The 16,622-nt window shown below is 41.0% G+C and overlaps 1 long non-coding RNA gene across 1 annotated transcript; it reads right to left on the reverse strand.

Moving 5' to 3' along the window:
• Positions 1–210: 210 nt before the first annotated feature.
• Positions 211–9,432, reverse strand: LOC143929935 (uncharacterized). Its single transcript, XR_013262653.1, has 2 exons — positions 9,055–9,432; positions 211–1,010 (listed from the first exon to the last, which is right to left on the reverse strand). It is a non-coding gene; the product is annotated as an uncharacterized LOC143929935 (long non-coding RNA).
• Positions 9,433–16,622: the final 7,190 nt, after the last annotated feature.

Genomic DNA, 16,622 nt, shown 5'->3' on the forward strand with positions numbered 1-16,622 from the left:
TTTTGGTCAGTAATGCACTACATACATTATTTACAAAAACAAGGTGTGTGTGTGTAGCAGACCCACAACATAATAAGATTATCTGAAGAAGAGACTGTCCCCTCATCTCACTCTGAACTTGGGTTTGCACTGTTGGTGAAAAAGGCACAACTTGAAAAAACATAAATATACCTAGGAGACACCTAAAACCAAGCCAAGCAGTAAATGAAGGAGTTTCAGATAAAAATGTATTCTTAAAATGCCGCTCAGACATTGTCTGGCATATCAATGGCCCCCCTACCCACAGAGTAGTCCATGTATTGTATTCTAACCTCACAGGCGCTTTGGGGGGGCAAGCCAGGATGAGCATGTTCAAGGCCCGTGAGGTTATCTTAATTTTCCAGCAATTCTGCTTCTTGTTTGCCAACTGAGACCGCATAGTTCACAGAAACTTTTTTCATAAAATTGTGCAGAACACAGCACGCCAGCACTATGTGATTCAGTTTGTATTCCGCCATGTGAATAGGCGTAAGAAAAAGGCGGAACCGGCTGGCCAGTATACCAAAAGTGTTTTCCACCACTCTTCGGGCTCTGGACAGGCGGAAATGAAAAATCCTCTGGTCTGGGGTGAAGGTCCTTATGGGGAAAGGCTGCATCAGATGGTTCGCCAGGGCAAACGCCTCATCCACAACGAAGACGAACGGGAGTCCTTCCTGATTCTCCTCTGGGGGTGGCAAGCCCAGACTGCCACTCTGGAGACGCCAGTAGAACTCCGTCCGTGCGAAGACTCCACCATCCGACATCCGTCCATTTTGCCCCATGTCCACATACAAAAACTCATATGTCGCAGACACCACCGCCAACATCACGATACTATGAAACCCCTTATAATTATAATAGTACGACCCCGAGTTGGGTGGTGGGATGATGCGGACGTGCTTCCCATCTATTGCTCCTCTACAATTGGGAAAGGCCCAATGACTGGCAAAGTAGGAGGCCACAGTCTGCCATTCCTGTGGCGTTGAAGGACACTGTGTAGTGAAACAAGAACAAAAATTTGTAATTTGACAAATCAACATTGCAAGCAGATTAGACACCAACATTTTTGGTCAAAATTAGTATAACATTTTGGGAACTGAGTATTTAAAGCCTAAAGTCTAAGGTCCCCTTATGAGAGTCATCATGATCCCCAGAGCCTGGGGAGAGATGCCTGTAGACTCCTGCTCCGGAGTGATGGCTTGCCGCATGCAGGTACCCTGCAACAGTTTCGGACACAATCCGTCGGACAAAATCCGACGGATTTGGTTGGCAGAATGTCCGACCGTGTGTACGGGGCTTAGACAGGTTAATTTGGTTGTCTGCGAGCTGGTGGTAAGTAGGCTTTGGTTTTTTCCTGGGCATTCCCCAGACATTGTTGTTACCTAGTATTATATGTATCAGTCTGAGGCTGAAATAAATGATATTATATGAAGTGGAATGTGTATGCTCATTTCCATTAGAATTATATTCAGGACCTTTCCTATGCTTGTTGTTATTAGTGGTAGTGTTAACCTTTTACCAGTTGAACTCCTGATCATTCAGGTAGTCCAACCGATCTGCTCAAATTTACCTGACTTTTTACTTATAAGGTTAGCTTCATACTCCGTCATTTGCTCGTTCACTTTCTGATCCCAACTATCAAATGTCGCAATATCAGAGAATGTGGATAATTCTTCTTGTATGTACGAATAACATCGGTGGATGTCATTCCTGTGTGATGATGGGCAAGCAGGAAATGACATCTGGACCGCACTTCCGGTTTTCCAGAAAGTAAACAAAGCGGCGTGTGCTTCAGACGCCAATCTGATCACTAAGATGGAACAAGAGCACCACTGGTGGGGTAGACACGACATACAGCGGTGGTCAATCTAAGCATTTACATGTATGGGTCAACATACCAACACATGGTAAGACTCAAACCCATATAATATTACATCTATTGTTGGTTGGCCATTAGGCATCTTTATGTACATAGCACTTGACTGTCTCTCACACGATGGGGATCTACTATGTCAGTCTGTGAACCCACATGTCTACACTATACGGTGGGAATTTTGTGCTCTATATATATATATATATATATATATATATATATATATATATATATACATACACATACATACATATATACATACATACTGTGGCGTTGTCACTCTAGTCCTTCCCCTCCCCACTGGACCACCCACAACTAGTGGGCAGTCCCTGAGGCTTCTCTGGGATGGGTTCTATGAATGCATTTGTGTATTTAAAGCGGTTGTATAGTCAAAATTTTTACTTTTACCTACAGGAAAGCCTATAATAATAAATAATAATAATAATAATAAAAATAATATCTCCTAAACCTATACCGTTTAGGAGATATTCCCTTCGCAATGAGCCACTGACTTCAGTGGCGCATGTGCACAGGGGATTCTGGACTGAAAGCCCGGTAGACTCTGGACTTTTCCAGAAAGAAGTCTCCCGCCTGCTTGTGTGGGAGTGACGACATCGCGGCTCCAGCCACTCACAGAGCTGGAGCCGCGATACCAGGAAGACACGCCAAGGTAACATGTCAGCTTCCTCAGCGTGGACCAGGTGAGTTATCGACGCCTCGTTCTAAGGTAAGTATTTCATAATGAGCTAGTATGCTCATTATGTCTTTTGCCTTGTAGGTGTATAAAAAAAAAAACTAATAATTTTCAGCATATACAACTGCTTTAAGTAGCTGAAGGAGGCAGCACTGCCAGGCTCTGGGGAATAAGGTACTCCTTTGAAATGCGTCAGACAGCAGTGGTTCCCGTATCCTCTCCTTCATTACCTGGAGACTGTTGATACCAGACCAATTGCCGTCAGATTAAGGCTTTTATATTGCGGTTTTCCTTCACATGTTTGTGAGTGATTTTTAATATATTATTTTATTAAACTTAACAAAGGATAATGCACAAGGCTGGTGCACCCTATTTTTCTTTTTTTTTGTTAAATATTAAAGGCATGATTGACTGAAATTGACTGGAGTAATGGCACTACTGGGACAGTTAAATGCAAAAAATGATAAACCTATTACAGGACAATTTTATGGTCCAGTTTATTGAGGCCCCAACTAGGAATGAAGCTCTGTTGGACCTGGTAATCTCAAACCATGCAGATCTTATTACTAATGTCCAGATAAAGGAACACCTGGGTAGCAGTGATCATAACATGATTTCCTTTGATGTTAGAGCAAAACAAGAAATACATACAGGTAAGATAAAAACACTTAACTTCAACAGAGCAAATTTTCCAAGGAGGAGGGCTGCTCTCCAGGACTTAGACTGGGAGAGAATATTCGCTTCAATGGGCACAGAACAGAAATGGGAATTCTTCAAAAAGACTGTTTGGGACCTCACTGCAAAGTATATTCCCATGGCCAATAAGTTTAAAAGGCTAAAAACAAAACCTATGTGGCTCACAGCCAAAGTTAAAAAAGCTATAAACTATAAGAGAAGAGCTTTTAAAAAATAAAAAAATGAAGGATCACTAGTGTCATTTAAATGTTACAAAGAATTTAACAGAATATGTAAAAAGGAAATCAAGGATGCAAAAATTCAAAACGAACGACAGATTGCAAAATATAATAGGAGAAACCCCAAAAAATTCTTCAAATATATTAATAGTAAAAAGGTCAATTATGAGCATGTAGGCCCTTTACAAAATAATCTAGAGTGGGTGACTGGGGACAAAGAGAAGGCTAATTTATTAAAGCGGTTCTGCACACATAATAATACATTTTCCCATTCTGTTGCCTCTAGACCGTACATTTGATAATGCCACATTTGTTTTATTTTTTATTAATCTACCTTTTGTAATTTGTAGCATTTGATTTTCCTCCCCTGCGGCGATGGGCGGTCTCTTGCGGGGATCAGCATCACTTCCTGCTGAACCCCGCACTGTCTCCTGGGATCTCGTCCAAGTAATCCCAGGAGACATTGCGGCTAATGCAGCCGAAATCTCGCGTGATTTCGGCTATTACAGCCGAAATCTCGCGTGATTTCGGCTAATACATGGTATACTGGTAGACGTGGTATACTTGGATTTTGCAAAAGCGTTCGATACATTTCCCCACACACGGCTCATGTGTAAGGTAAAGTCTACAGGTTTGGAAATATCATTTTGTAAATGGATAGAAAATTGACTAAAAGACAGAATTAGTGATTAATGATTCTTACTCTGAATGGTCTAAGGTTATCAGTGGTGTACCCCAAGGTTCAGTGCTGGGACCCTTACTTTTTAACATCTTTATAAATGATATTGGGTCTGGGATCAAAAGTAACATTTCTGTCTTTGCAGATAACACCAAGATATGCAGTGGAATAACGTCCTTACAGGATGTCTCCAATTTACAAGCCGACCTCAATACACTGTCTAATTGGGCGACTATGTGGCAGATGAGGTTTAATGTTGATAAATGTAAAGTTATGCACTTGGGGGCTAAGAATATGCATGCATCATACATGCTAGGGGGAGTACAACTGGGGGGATCCATAGTGGAGAAGGATCTGGGGGTTTTGGTAGATCATAAGCTCAATAATAGCATGCAATGCCAAGCTGCTGTTTCCAAAGCGAGCAAAGTCCTTTCTTGTATTAAGAGAGGTATGGACTACAGAGAGAGAGATATAATTTTGCCCTGTTCAAATCATTAGTAAGACCTCACCTGGAATATGCAGTTCAGTTTTGGGCACCAGTTCTCAAAAAGGATATCGGGGGAACTGGAGAAAGTGCAGAGAAGGGCAACCAAACTGATAAGAGGCATGGAGGAACTCAGCTATGAGGAAAGATTATAGGAACTAAATTTATTCACTCTTGAGAAGAGGAGAATAAGGGGGATATGATCAACATGTTCAAATATATTAGGGGTCCATATAGTGAACTTGGTGTTGAGTTGGTCTCTGTATGGTCAACCCAGGGGACACGGGGGCACTCTTTACGTCTAGAGGAAAAGAGATTTCATCTTCAAGTACGGAAAGGTTTCTTCACAGTTAGAGCTGTGAAAATGTGGACTAGACTCCCGCCAGAGGTGGTTCTGGCCAGCTCAGTAGATTGCTTTAAGAAAGGCCTGGATACTTTTCTGAATGTACATAGTATAATTGGGTACTAACATTGGTAAAGTTGATCCAGGGAAAATCCGATTGGGGGATCAGGAAGGAATTTTTTTTCCCCTGCTGTATTTGGTATTTGGATTGTACGATTATTTTTTATTTTATTTATTTGTTTTTAAGGTTGAATTGGATGGACTTGTGTCTTTTTTTCGACCTGACTAACTATGTAACTATGTAACTATGATCTCCTAGAGTCATATTCAAAACACAAATAAGGGGGTTTTACTATTTAATTAGGGCCATAGAAAATCACTTGAGAATGACAGCAGGTTGGTCCTGATGTGCCTCATATAAGGATAACTTGCAATAACTAACTTGGTGAGGACTAGACCATGTAAAGGTTTCAGTAAGGATGAGCCGAACACCGCCCGGTTCGGTTCGCACCAGAACCTGCGAACAGACCTAAACTTCGAGTGAACTTTAAAACCCTATTAAAGTCTATGGGACTCGAACATTCAAAATCTAAAGTGCTAATTTTAAAGGCTAATATGCAAGTTACTGTCCTAAAAAGTGTTTGGGGACCTGGGTCCTGCCCCAGAGGAAATGTATCAATGCAAATAAAAGTTTTAAAAACTGAAGTTTTTCGGGAGCAGTGATTTTAATATTGATTAAAGTGAAACAATAAAAGTGTAATATTCCTTTACATTTCGTACCTGGGGGGTGTCTATAGTATGCCTGTGAAGGGGCGCATGTTTCCCCTGCTTAGAACTGTCCCTGCACAAAGTGTAATTTCTGCAGGAAAAAAGTCATTTAAAATCACTTGCGGCTATAATGAATTGTCGGATCCCGTAATACAGAGAACATTGAAATTCATTGATAAAAAAAAAAGCGTGGGGTTCCCCCAAATTCAATTACCAGGCCCTTCAGGTCTGGAAAGTATATTAAGGGGAACCCCACGTCAAATTAAAAAAAAAAAATTGACATGGGGGTCCCCCTAAAAATCCATACCAGACCCTTTATCTGAGCACGCAATCTGGCAGGCCACAGGAAAAGAGGGGGGGACGAGAGAGCAGCTCCCCCCTCCTGAACCATACCAGGCCACATTCCCTCAACATTGGAAGGATGCTTTGGGGTCCCCCCAAAGCAAGCACCATGTCCCCATGTTGATGGGGACAAGGGCCCCCCTTGTTTGAAATGGTAAGGGGGTACAAAAGTACCCCTACCATTTCACAAAGAAAGTGTAAAAAATAGTTAAATAAGACAAACACACTTTTAAAAAATTCCTTTATTAAAAATAAAAAAATTAAAAAAAGATTCCAACGGTGGTAATCCACTCCTGCGACGGATGATCATCTCTCTGGGGTCCAGCAATGGCTGATCTGATCCAGCGACAGGTGATCTCTCAGTCCAGCGCAACGCAGTTCATCCATGCATTCTCTGTCTCCACTGTCAGAGACACTGCGGGATCCCGGCGGCCTAACGTTTCTTATATGAGGAGGGCGGGCCACCCGTCACCTGACCCGCCCCCTCTGACGCAAGTGAGGAAGCCAGGCTTCCCCAATGACGTGTGGGTGACCCCGCCCCCCTCTGATGTAACGGAAACCTGCGTTACTTGAGATAAAAAGGATGTCTTTACACACCCCATATATATATATAGCTACATAGTTAGTATGGTTGAATAAAGACACCAGGCCATCCTGAGTGAGGGCCTACAATTGTCCTTATCCCTGTACATTGTACATTACACACTCACATCGGTCCCTACCCTCAAGGAGCCCACAATCCAAGGTCCCCATTCATATATTAGGGCCAATTTACCTCCCAGCATGTTTTTGGAGTGTGGGAGGAGACTCACGCAGGCACAGTGAGAACATGCAAACTCCAGGCAGGTAGTGCCATGGTTGGGATTTGAACCAGCGACCCTTTTTACTGCTAGGTGAGAGTGATAACTACTACACCACTGTGATGTAAAATTAAATTCTACCAAAAGAAAGTTCTACTTGTTCTCAAAAAGGTGTATGCATTGCTTTAGGAGCAATTGTTTGATCTAATGTAAAACTGCTATGGTACATAAGGGGTGTACACAGGTGCAAGAGCTGAAATGGCTAAATGTGAAGGGCACTGTTCGAAAAAAATTATCTATGGTGTCACAGACTCATAAAGTACAGGTAATGTACTTTATGTATGAATGTAGTGTTAAATAGGGTGTAGTCAGATGAACATTGTAAAATGTGTGGCAGTGGGGAAGAGGGGGGCTCTCTACAAGTAATCAACCACACCTAGCCTTGATAGGCTAAAGTGTCTGCAGTTCTCACATGAAAAATCTGTTTACTACAACCATATCAGAGAAAGTGTAATTTTAAAGTGAGGATACAGAATTTGCTCTGGGGGATGCCATTGTTTTTTAAACCACACTTACTGTGTTGATGTCCCGGTGCTGAAAATGTAAGGTGTCCATCACTTGGCAAGGAGGTTGAATTATGTATAGGGGGAGCTTGATCAGGCTCCCCTCTGATCTAATCCTAATCCAAGAGAAATGGGAATGAAACAGATTTTTTGCTAACCCACAATTGGTTGATTTGAACTAAACATAGTTTCATTTTATTTACCAATTTCAGTGAACATTCAGTTTGCAAAGTAAACCATCTCAATTCCTTAGAAAATCAGCTCTACGGGATGCTCTGGGTGGCATCAGTGCACAAAACATGAAAGTCAACTGCAAACCTGCAAAAACAGTGTAATTTTGCAACCTGCTTGCAGAAGCGCTTATTTTTTTATTGTGTGTTCTCCAACCCTAAATTAAAAAGGTAACTTGTATTATTTTGCATAAAATACAAGTCACACAAAGACTATGACAGATATATATTGCTGGGAAGAGTAATTCTGTAGCTGTGTATATTTTGTAAAAATATCGTTAAAACAACATTAACAAATGCTGGATTTTTATTTTATTTTATTCTATGACATAAAAATGTATGTATTTATTTTTATAACTGCAAATCAAAGCTCCAGTACCTCCAAAAAATGCATATTATGATATGCCAGACCACAGAAACAAAAAAGTTAATAGTTTAAAATAAAAAACGTATTTCTAAAGGGATTAGGGAAAAGGTCTCTGGTCCTGGAGTGATTAAGCTATATGCTTATGACTTACAAAATACTTTGATGGGGTGGCTAACTATATCTTTAAAAAAAATATATTTTTAGGCAGACATCTTTAAATTTCTATAAATGCATCACCTTAATAGTCATATTTTAGTAGAGACATCATAAATAAACGATTTTGCAATAAAGACAATACTTTGGCAGGCGGCATGTCGCAATGTAAACAGCTGTTTAACATAGAAAGCTCCCACTACAAAATACATTTTTTAGAGCTAGTGACAAAATACTGTGATGGCCAATACTCAAAAAATAACAGATTTGTGGCCCAGGCAGTATTCAAATTTTTTAAGTGTTAAAAAAAACTTTTTTCTATATTTTTCTTACTCCCTATTACTGCCTTCATACAGTATGTACTGAAGTATAGAGTACTTACATTTCTAACGATTAGGGTTAAGCTTTATTTTTGTGAGCGTATTTTCAGTCTAATAAATGTGCATATTCCAAACAAGCTGCAGTATCACACAGCATCAAAGTAGCTAATGACACACAAACTATTATTTCATTTAACACTTGTTGACAAAGCTTCCAATGTTCCCTGAAATAAACAATCTCACCAGTGCCATTCACAGAAGCTGTCTCCAGGTTAAAAGCCTTGGAACTCTGTCCCATTGTACTGCTGGGAATTACAGTACTCCATCTGTCATTTACAATTGCTGACATGACAGAAACTGTCTGGGTCACAGAGTCAACTGGCACCACAGGTAATAGCTTTTTAATTTGCAGCCATTGCAATTTATTATAGCTGGAATTAAATCCATGCTGAGAGATGACGAGACAATACCGCAGTGACAATAGGGAACAACCAGTGAAAACTTACCATCAATAACAGTGCCAGGTGCAATGGCTACCCTTCTTTTGAGGTCTGGAAGTGCAGGCTTGCTTTCACAGAATTGGAATTACTGCTGACATGTAGTTAACTTTTTCAACAGACACAAAACTTGTTTTTCTGTACATACCTATGGCCCAGTATGGGACGTTGAAAAAGTGTATCCATTCCTTGTTATGTATATTTGTAAGCCCCATTCTGGAACACTGCAGTGGATTGAGGGGCCCCACTTCCTGCAGAAAGATGTTCACAATTATACATTCCCGAACTCCCCCATCCTCATCAGATTTAGTCCCTATTGATGTGGCCTACGAAATATCTGCGGGGCACAGTCACTCTCTCCTCCTGAGAACGTTTATAGAGGAGCCGTACTCTCTGGGAGAGGAGACTGCTTTCATCCCTCTGTAGAAAGAACAAGAAACAATTCCTTCTATTAAATGAGCCATTGATGCAGCTTTGGAGTTTTAATAGAGGTTTTATTAATATAATCATTTCCAGTTATGCCCAGTAGCTAACTCTGGACTGTTTTATGAGTATTCGGGCAGCAATTTAAAGAGGCAACCCTCAATGCACACGGCTTCCTTTGCAACAAGTTTGTTTTGATCTCTTGAAGTTGGGAAGCAGAGAAAATCAAATCTTTTTACTTGCATAGTTTTTATTGTGTACTACCTATGACCTGTACTGGATATGTTTATATCCTATGTTATTGGAACTTATTTGTGAAAACTGGATTAATCATGGAGATTTTGTACCATACAAGCCAATAAGGGCTTCACATTTTTTTGTTTAAAACACGACATTTAATTAATTAATACTGTACCTCAAGTTTTGCATGGGTTATTTTTGCACTGACTTTAATAAAACAGTATCATTAGAACGAATTTAAATAATCTTCCTTTAAGAAATTATTGGTCAAATCAGTTTTTGCATTTTGTATCTCTGATATCTATCTGATATTATATATATTAGTGAAAATTTGAAAAATACCATTAAAGTGTATCTAAAGCCAAAACTTGTTTGGTTTGAGATAGGGTGGCATTGGGCTAAAACCCCTGTCAGTGTCCCAGCTGTGGGGCTTCACCCACTTTGTGTCCTGGTGATTTCTGGTTGATGTTCTAGGAATTTATCTCACTTTGGAAAGTTATTTCTGTCACTTTCTGTTGTTTGTGCAGAACAGAATATGAAGGAGAGTATCCCCAATGAGACACAGATCTAAAAAAAAAAAAAAAACTGACAGGTATTTTAACCATTCCCCACTCTATGTGAAATAAAAAAAAAATAGCTGCCATATTACACGATAAAGTTAAAAGTTCCGCAAGGTATGGGACCCTTGGATTTCCAATTTTCTTGGAGGGAAAATATTGATAATTCGACATGGACTCTCTAACTCATTGAAGCATGTGCATCATGTGGGAACCTGACCTAGCCCATTCCCTGACGCTTTTCCTTATACAATAAAACCTTGGGTCAAGAGTAACTTTGATCTGAGAGTGTTTTGTAAGACGAGCTCTTTTTTTTTTTTTTTATAAATTTTGACTTGATATACAAGTAGTGTAATTTCACAACTGAGTATAAAAGGGGGAGGTGACACTAAGTGTAGCAATATGGTTATATTTAATGAAGGTACAACATTTAGCAACTCACATGGTTGATAGACTATGGTCTATCAACCATGTGAGTTGCTAAATGTTGTACCATCCTCAGCACCGCCACTGACGTCATCCCTTCCACGATGCGCTCCACGAGCACTTTGAGCCTTGCTTTTTAGATTGCTCTACTGCAGGGCAGTCTTCCTGGTCACAATTGCAGACTGTGGACAGTGGTGAGAGTCGGCGGTGCGGAGGATGGTCTATGTGGACAGCTTTACTCCAGATGCCTGCATACTTAGATGTGCATCTTTTAATCATCAACCATGTGAGTTGCTAAATTTTGTACCTTCATGAACCAGTTCAGCCCAGGAAGGATTTACCCCCTTCTGACCAAGCACTTTTTTGCGTTACGGCACTGCATCGATTTAACTGATAATTGTGTGGTTGTGTGGTGTTGTACCCAAACAAAATTGACGTCCTTTTTTCCCCACACATAGAGCTTTCTTTTGGTGGTATTTGCTCACCTGTGCGGTTTTAATTTTTTTGAATGATGATTTTGAAAAAAAAAGCAATATTTTTTACTTTTTGCTATAATAAATATCCCCAAAAAATATATAAAAAACGAATTTCTTCCACAGTTCAGGCCAATATGTATTTTTCTACATATATTTGGTAAAAATAAATTGCAATAAGCATATATTGATTGGTTTTCACAAAAGTTATTGCATCTACAATATAGGGCAGTGATGGCGAACCTTGGCACCCCAGATGTTTTGGAACTACATTTCCCATGATGCTCATGCACTCTGCAGTGTAGTGGAGCATCGTGGGAAATGTATTTACAAAACATCTGGGGTGCCAAGGTTCACCATCACTGATATAGGGCATAAATTTATGTCAATTTTTATTATTAATTTTATTTTTTTATTATTATTTATTTATTAGTAATGGCAGCGATCTGCAATTTTTATTGTGACTGTGACTTTGCGGCGGACAGGTCGGGCACTTTTGACACTATTTTGGGACCATTGGCATTTATACAGCGAGCAGTGCTATAAAAATGCCCTGATTACTGTGTAAATGTCACTAGCAAGGAAGAGGTTAAATACTAGGGGGTGATCAAGGGGTTAACTGTGTTCCCTAAGCATGTTCTAACGGTAGGGGGTATGGGCTCACTAGAACATAACAGAGATCACTGCTCTGGAGCAGTAGATCCCTGTCATCATGTTGCTAGGCAGAACAGGGAAATGCCTTGTTTACATAGGCCTCTCCCCATTCTGCCTCTCTATGCCACAATCGTGTGCCACCAGCTGACATCGAGCAAGCATTATGTTTCCTGAACTAATTATGCTCGCAATCCAAGGTTTTACTGTACCTTATTATCCCTACCTTATTATTTCACTTTACCTTCTTGATTTTTCAGATGCAAAATATTTTGGTTCCAACCAAAAAATATATTTTCCATCCGTCTAAGAATCGTATTGGGTGACCACGGACTCTACGGTCCATCCTCATCCGATCCCCCATAGGAGAGAGCGGCACTCTGACAGGTACATCCCTGCACAGTGTGCACAGACGGACCTGTCATCTGCCTGCTCAGCGGGGATCGACGGAGCGATCCCCCGCTGAGCAGAGCGGGCTCCATACATGGACACGTCCATGTGAAAGAGCTCTAACTGTTTCACAGCTTCAAATAAATCTTAATTAACCACTTAACAACTGCCCATAGCCGATTAACGGCTTCAGGGCGGTTGTTTAACTTTGAGAGGCTGTTAATTAACGGCCTCCCAGAATTCTGCTCTCGCGCGTCCCCTGGGGCGCGCACACGAGAGCATCCGTGATCGCCGGGTCCAGTGCACCCGGCGCATTGTGGATCATGGTAAATGGCCGCTCATCGCGGCCGTTTACCACTTGATCGCTCCGTCACATGACAGAGTGATCCCTTGTAAACAAACCGGCATCATGTTTTGACACCGGTTCCTCCCTCCCCCTCTCTGTACCGATCGGTACAGCGGAGGTGAAAGAGATCGGTGTCAGCAGCGCTCTGGGCTGCATCTGCAGTGCCCATATCGCTGCTCACCGAATTTAATCCCTCCATACCCTGGCAATACTCTGCAATACCAGCTAATACTCTGCAATACCAGCTAATACTCTGCAATGCCAGCTAATACTCTGCAATGCCAGCTAATACTCTGCAATGCCAGCTAATACTCTGCAATACCAGCCAATACTCTGCAATACCCGCAAATACTCTGCAATACCCGCCAATACTCTGCAATACCCTGCCAATACTCTGCAATACCAGCCAATACTCTGCAGTACCCCACCAATACTCTCCAATACCCCGCCAATACTCGCCAATACTCTGCAATACCTGCCAATACTCTGAAATACCCCGCCAATACTCTGAAATACCCCGCCAATACTCTGCAATACTAGCCAATACTCTGCAATACCTGCCAATACTCTGCAGTACCAGCCAATACCCGCCAATACTCTGCAATACCAGCCAATACTCTGCAATACCCTGCCATAAATTTCCATACCCAGCCATACTTGGAGATACCCTGTAATACCCAGCCATACACGGAGATACACAGCCATACTTGCAGATACCCAGCCATACTCGGTGATACCCTGCAATACCCAGCCATAGACGCCCCCCCTCGCCGCCCTCCGGTGCTTCTACCAACTCGCCAATACGATCAAAGCCAGAATCTTTTTATTTATTTTTCATTTTTATTTCAGGCTTCCCAGCCTAGAGGTGAGATGTGGGGTCTTATTGACCCCCAGATCTCACTGCAAAGAGTACCTGTCATCCCATATTCCTATTACAAGGGATGTTTACATTCCTTGTAATAGGAATAAAAGTGATCAAAAATGTATTTTTGGGGAAAAAAATGTCAAACTAAAATAAATAAAGTAAAATGAACAATAAAAAAAAAAAAATTTAAAGCACCCCTGTCCCCATGTGCTCGCATGCAGAAGCGAACGCATACGTAAGCCCCGCCCACATATGAAAACGGTGTTCACATGTGAGGTATTGCCGTGAACATTAGAGCGAGAGCAATAATTCTAGCCCTAGACCTCCTCTGTAACTCAAAACATGTAACCAGTAAAAAAAATTTTAAGCGTCGCCTATGGGGATTTTTAAGTAGCGACGTTTGGCGCCATTCCACGGGCATGTGCAATTTTGAAGAATGACATGTTGGATATCTATTTACTCAGCATAACTTCATCTTTCACATTATGCAAAAATTGGGCTAACTTTACTGTGCTGTGCAAATACCGTGTGAGATAAAAATTTGCAACGACCACCATTGTATTCTCTAGGGTCTTTGCTAAAAAAATATATATATATATAATGTTTTGGGGTTCTATGTAATTTTCTAGCAAATAAATGATGATTTTTACATGTAGGAGAGAAATGTCAGAATTGTCCTGGGTGCTCCAGAACGCCTGATGGCTGCATTTTGGGCCTCTGTATGTGGCCACGCTGTGTAAAAATCTCACACATGTGGTATCGTCGTATTCGCGAGTAATAGCAGAATGTGTTTTGGGGTGTAATTTGTGGTATGCATATGCTGTGTGTGAGAAATGAGCGGCACAGTGGTGTAGTGGGTAGCACTCTCACCTAGCAGTAAGAAGAGTCGCTGGTTCAAATCCCAACCATGACACCACCTGCCTGGAGTTTGCATGTTCTCCCTGTGCCTGCGTGGGTTTCCTCCGGGTACTCCGGTTTCCTCCCACAATCCAAAGACATGCAGGTAGGTTAATTGGCTTCTGTCCAAAATTGGCCCTAGTATATGAATGGGGACCTTGGATTGTGGGCGCCTTGAGGGTATGGACCAATGTGAGTGTGCAATGTACAGGGATAGGGACAATTGTAGACACTCACTCAGGTTGAACTGGATGGACTGGTGTCTTTATTCAACCTTACTAACTATGAAACTATGAAACTATGAAATAAACTGATAATATGACAATTTTGTGGGGGGAAAAAAAGGAAAAAAAATCTTGATTTTGCAAAGAATTGTGGGAAAAAATGACAACTTCAAAAAAGTCATCATGCCTCTTACTAAATACCTTGGAATGTCTTCTTTCCAAAAAGGGGTCATTTGGGGAGTATTTGTAATTTTATGGCATGTTAGGGTCTCAAGAATTGAAATAGGCCGTCAGTACTTCAGGTGTGGTCAATTTTCAGATATTGGCACCATAGCTTGTGGACTCTATAACTTTCACAAAGACCAAATAATATCCACCAATTTGTACTTATTTTTACCAAAGATATATAGTGGTATAAATTTTGGCCAAAATTTATGAAGAAAAATTACTAATCTGCTAAATTTTCTAACAGAAACGAAGGAAAATTCATTTTTTTACAGAATTTTCTGTCTTTTTTTCTTTTATAGCACAAAAAAAATGAGAGGTGATTAAATACCACCAAAAGAAAGCTCTATTTGTGTGAAAAAAAGAACAAAAATGTCATATGGGTACAGTGTTGCATGACTGAGTAATTGTCATTCAAAATGTGAGAGCACCAAAAGCTGAAAATTGGTCTGGTTATTAAGGGTGTTTAAGTGCCCAGTGGTCAAGTGGTTAAGCATCAAATGTGTATTTTTTGTTGCTTTAATATGGTGTAGGCAGAGTCAAAGATGATTGACACTAGCTGTTCAAACAGCATCTGCATCCATGGCTCTTTTTTTTTACTTTGCAGGTATTGGCAATTACATGTGATATATTTAATGCTGAACATATTTAAACTAAGAGTTTTGTGAATGTAATCAATCAGCATACTATATCCCACCCCCACCCCCCCCCCCCCCCCATAGTGTTAAGCAATAGGAGGACATGGAGGAGGAGGAAGGGAGGGGAGTGTAATTTTCCACTGTGTAGATGCCCACATGTGTGACTCTATACTCGTGTTGGCTGCACAGATAAGAAAAAGAAGGAAATTAAGAGCTTAGAAGGGAGCTGAAATTGAGCATGCCCTGTAGAGCAGTGGTCATCAACTCTGTCCTCAGGGCCCACTAACAGGCCAGGTTGCAAGATAACTGAAATACATCACAGGTAATATTATTTGCTGCTCAGTGATTGCAGTATTTTAGTCTGCATCTCCCCAATACATAAAACCTGGCCTGTTAGACTCCTTTCACACTGAGGCACATTGCAGGCGGTACTGCGCTAAATATAATGCCTGCAAAGCGCCCTGTAAGAGCCGCTGCTGTGCCTCCAGTGGGAAAGCCAGTGGGAAAACCCATTAAGACATATTACTTGGTCGAGTGTTTTATCTCACTGGATCTCATTTTGAGGGAGATGGAATGAAAGTTTATTTTAGCATAGGTGGTATAGAAGGCTTAGTTTGAGCTGAATGTAGCTGTGTGATATTTGCATGATGTCGTTTTATAGCATTGAGAGAACAGCTAAAGTGGGAGCTGAGCATTGACACTGGGAAGTAACCTGAATGGCACATTATCATGGACTGGGGGATACATAGAGGAGGCAAAAGAGCCTGCAAATAACTGACATAGCGCTTATACTTCCTATGCGTCTCCCGAATGCCAGGCTGTTATGATCGGACTAGGTTTCTATACTTCCTGATAATGTTAAAACTTGTCTGCCAAAAGCCCCAAGTTTTGGCCTTGCCAGACCAACAAACTTCAGTTTTCTATATTGCTTTTTGCAAGAAATTATTTGATGAGTTGTAATCAACAGTAGCCTTCTTTTACCACTCTCCCATAAAGCTATGACTACAGTAGTGCAGAACCCAGGCAACAGTTGCTGTAGGTATAGTGTCTCCAATCATAGCGCATGACGCTTGTAACACCTCCAGATTTGTCATAGGTCTTTTGGTTGTCTCCCTCACTAATCTTTCTTACTCAATCACTTTTGGGGAAACACCTCTTCTTGCAAACTTACAGTTGCATCACAAAATTTCTATAATGTAAGGATTGAGTTAGCTGTACTCCA

This window comes from Lithobates pipiens, unplaced genomic scaffold (assembly GCF_037356315.1).
Source record: "Lithobates pipiens isolate NorthernLeopardFrog02 unplaced genomic scaffold, aLitPip1_a1.2 Scaffold_25, whole genome shotgun sequence".
Classification (NCBI taxonomy): domain Eukaryota; kingdom Metazoa; phylum Chordata; class Amphibia; order Anura; family Ranidae; genus Lithobates; species Lithobates pipiens.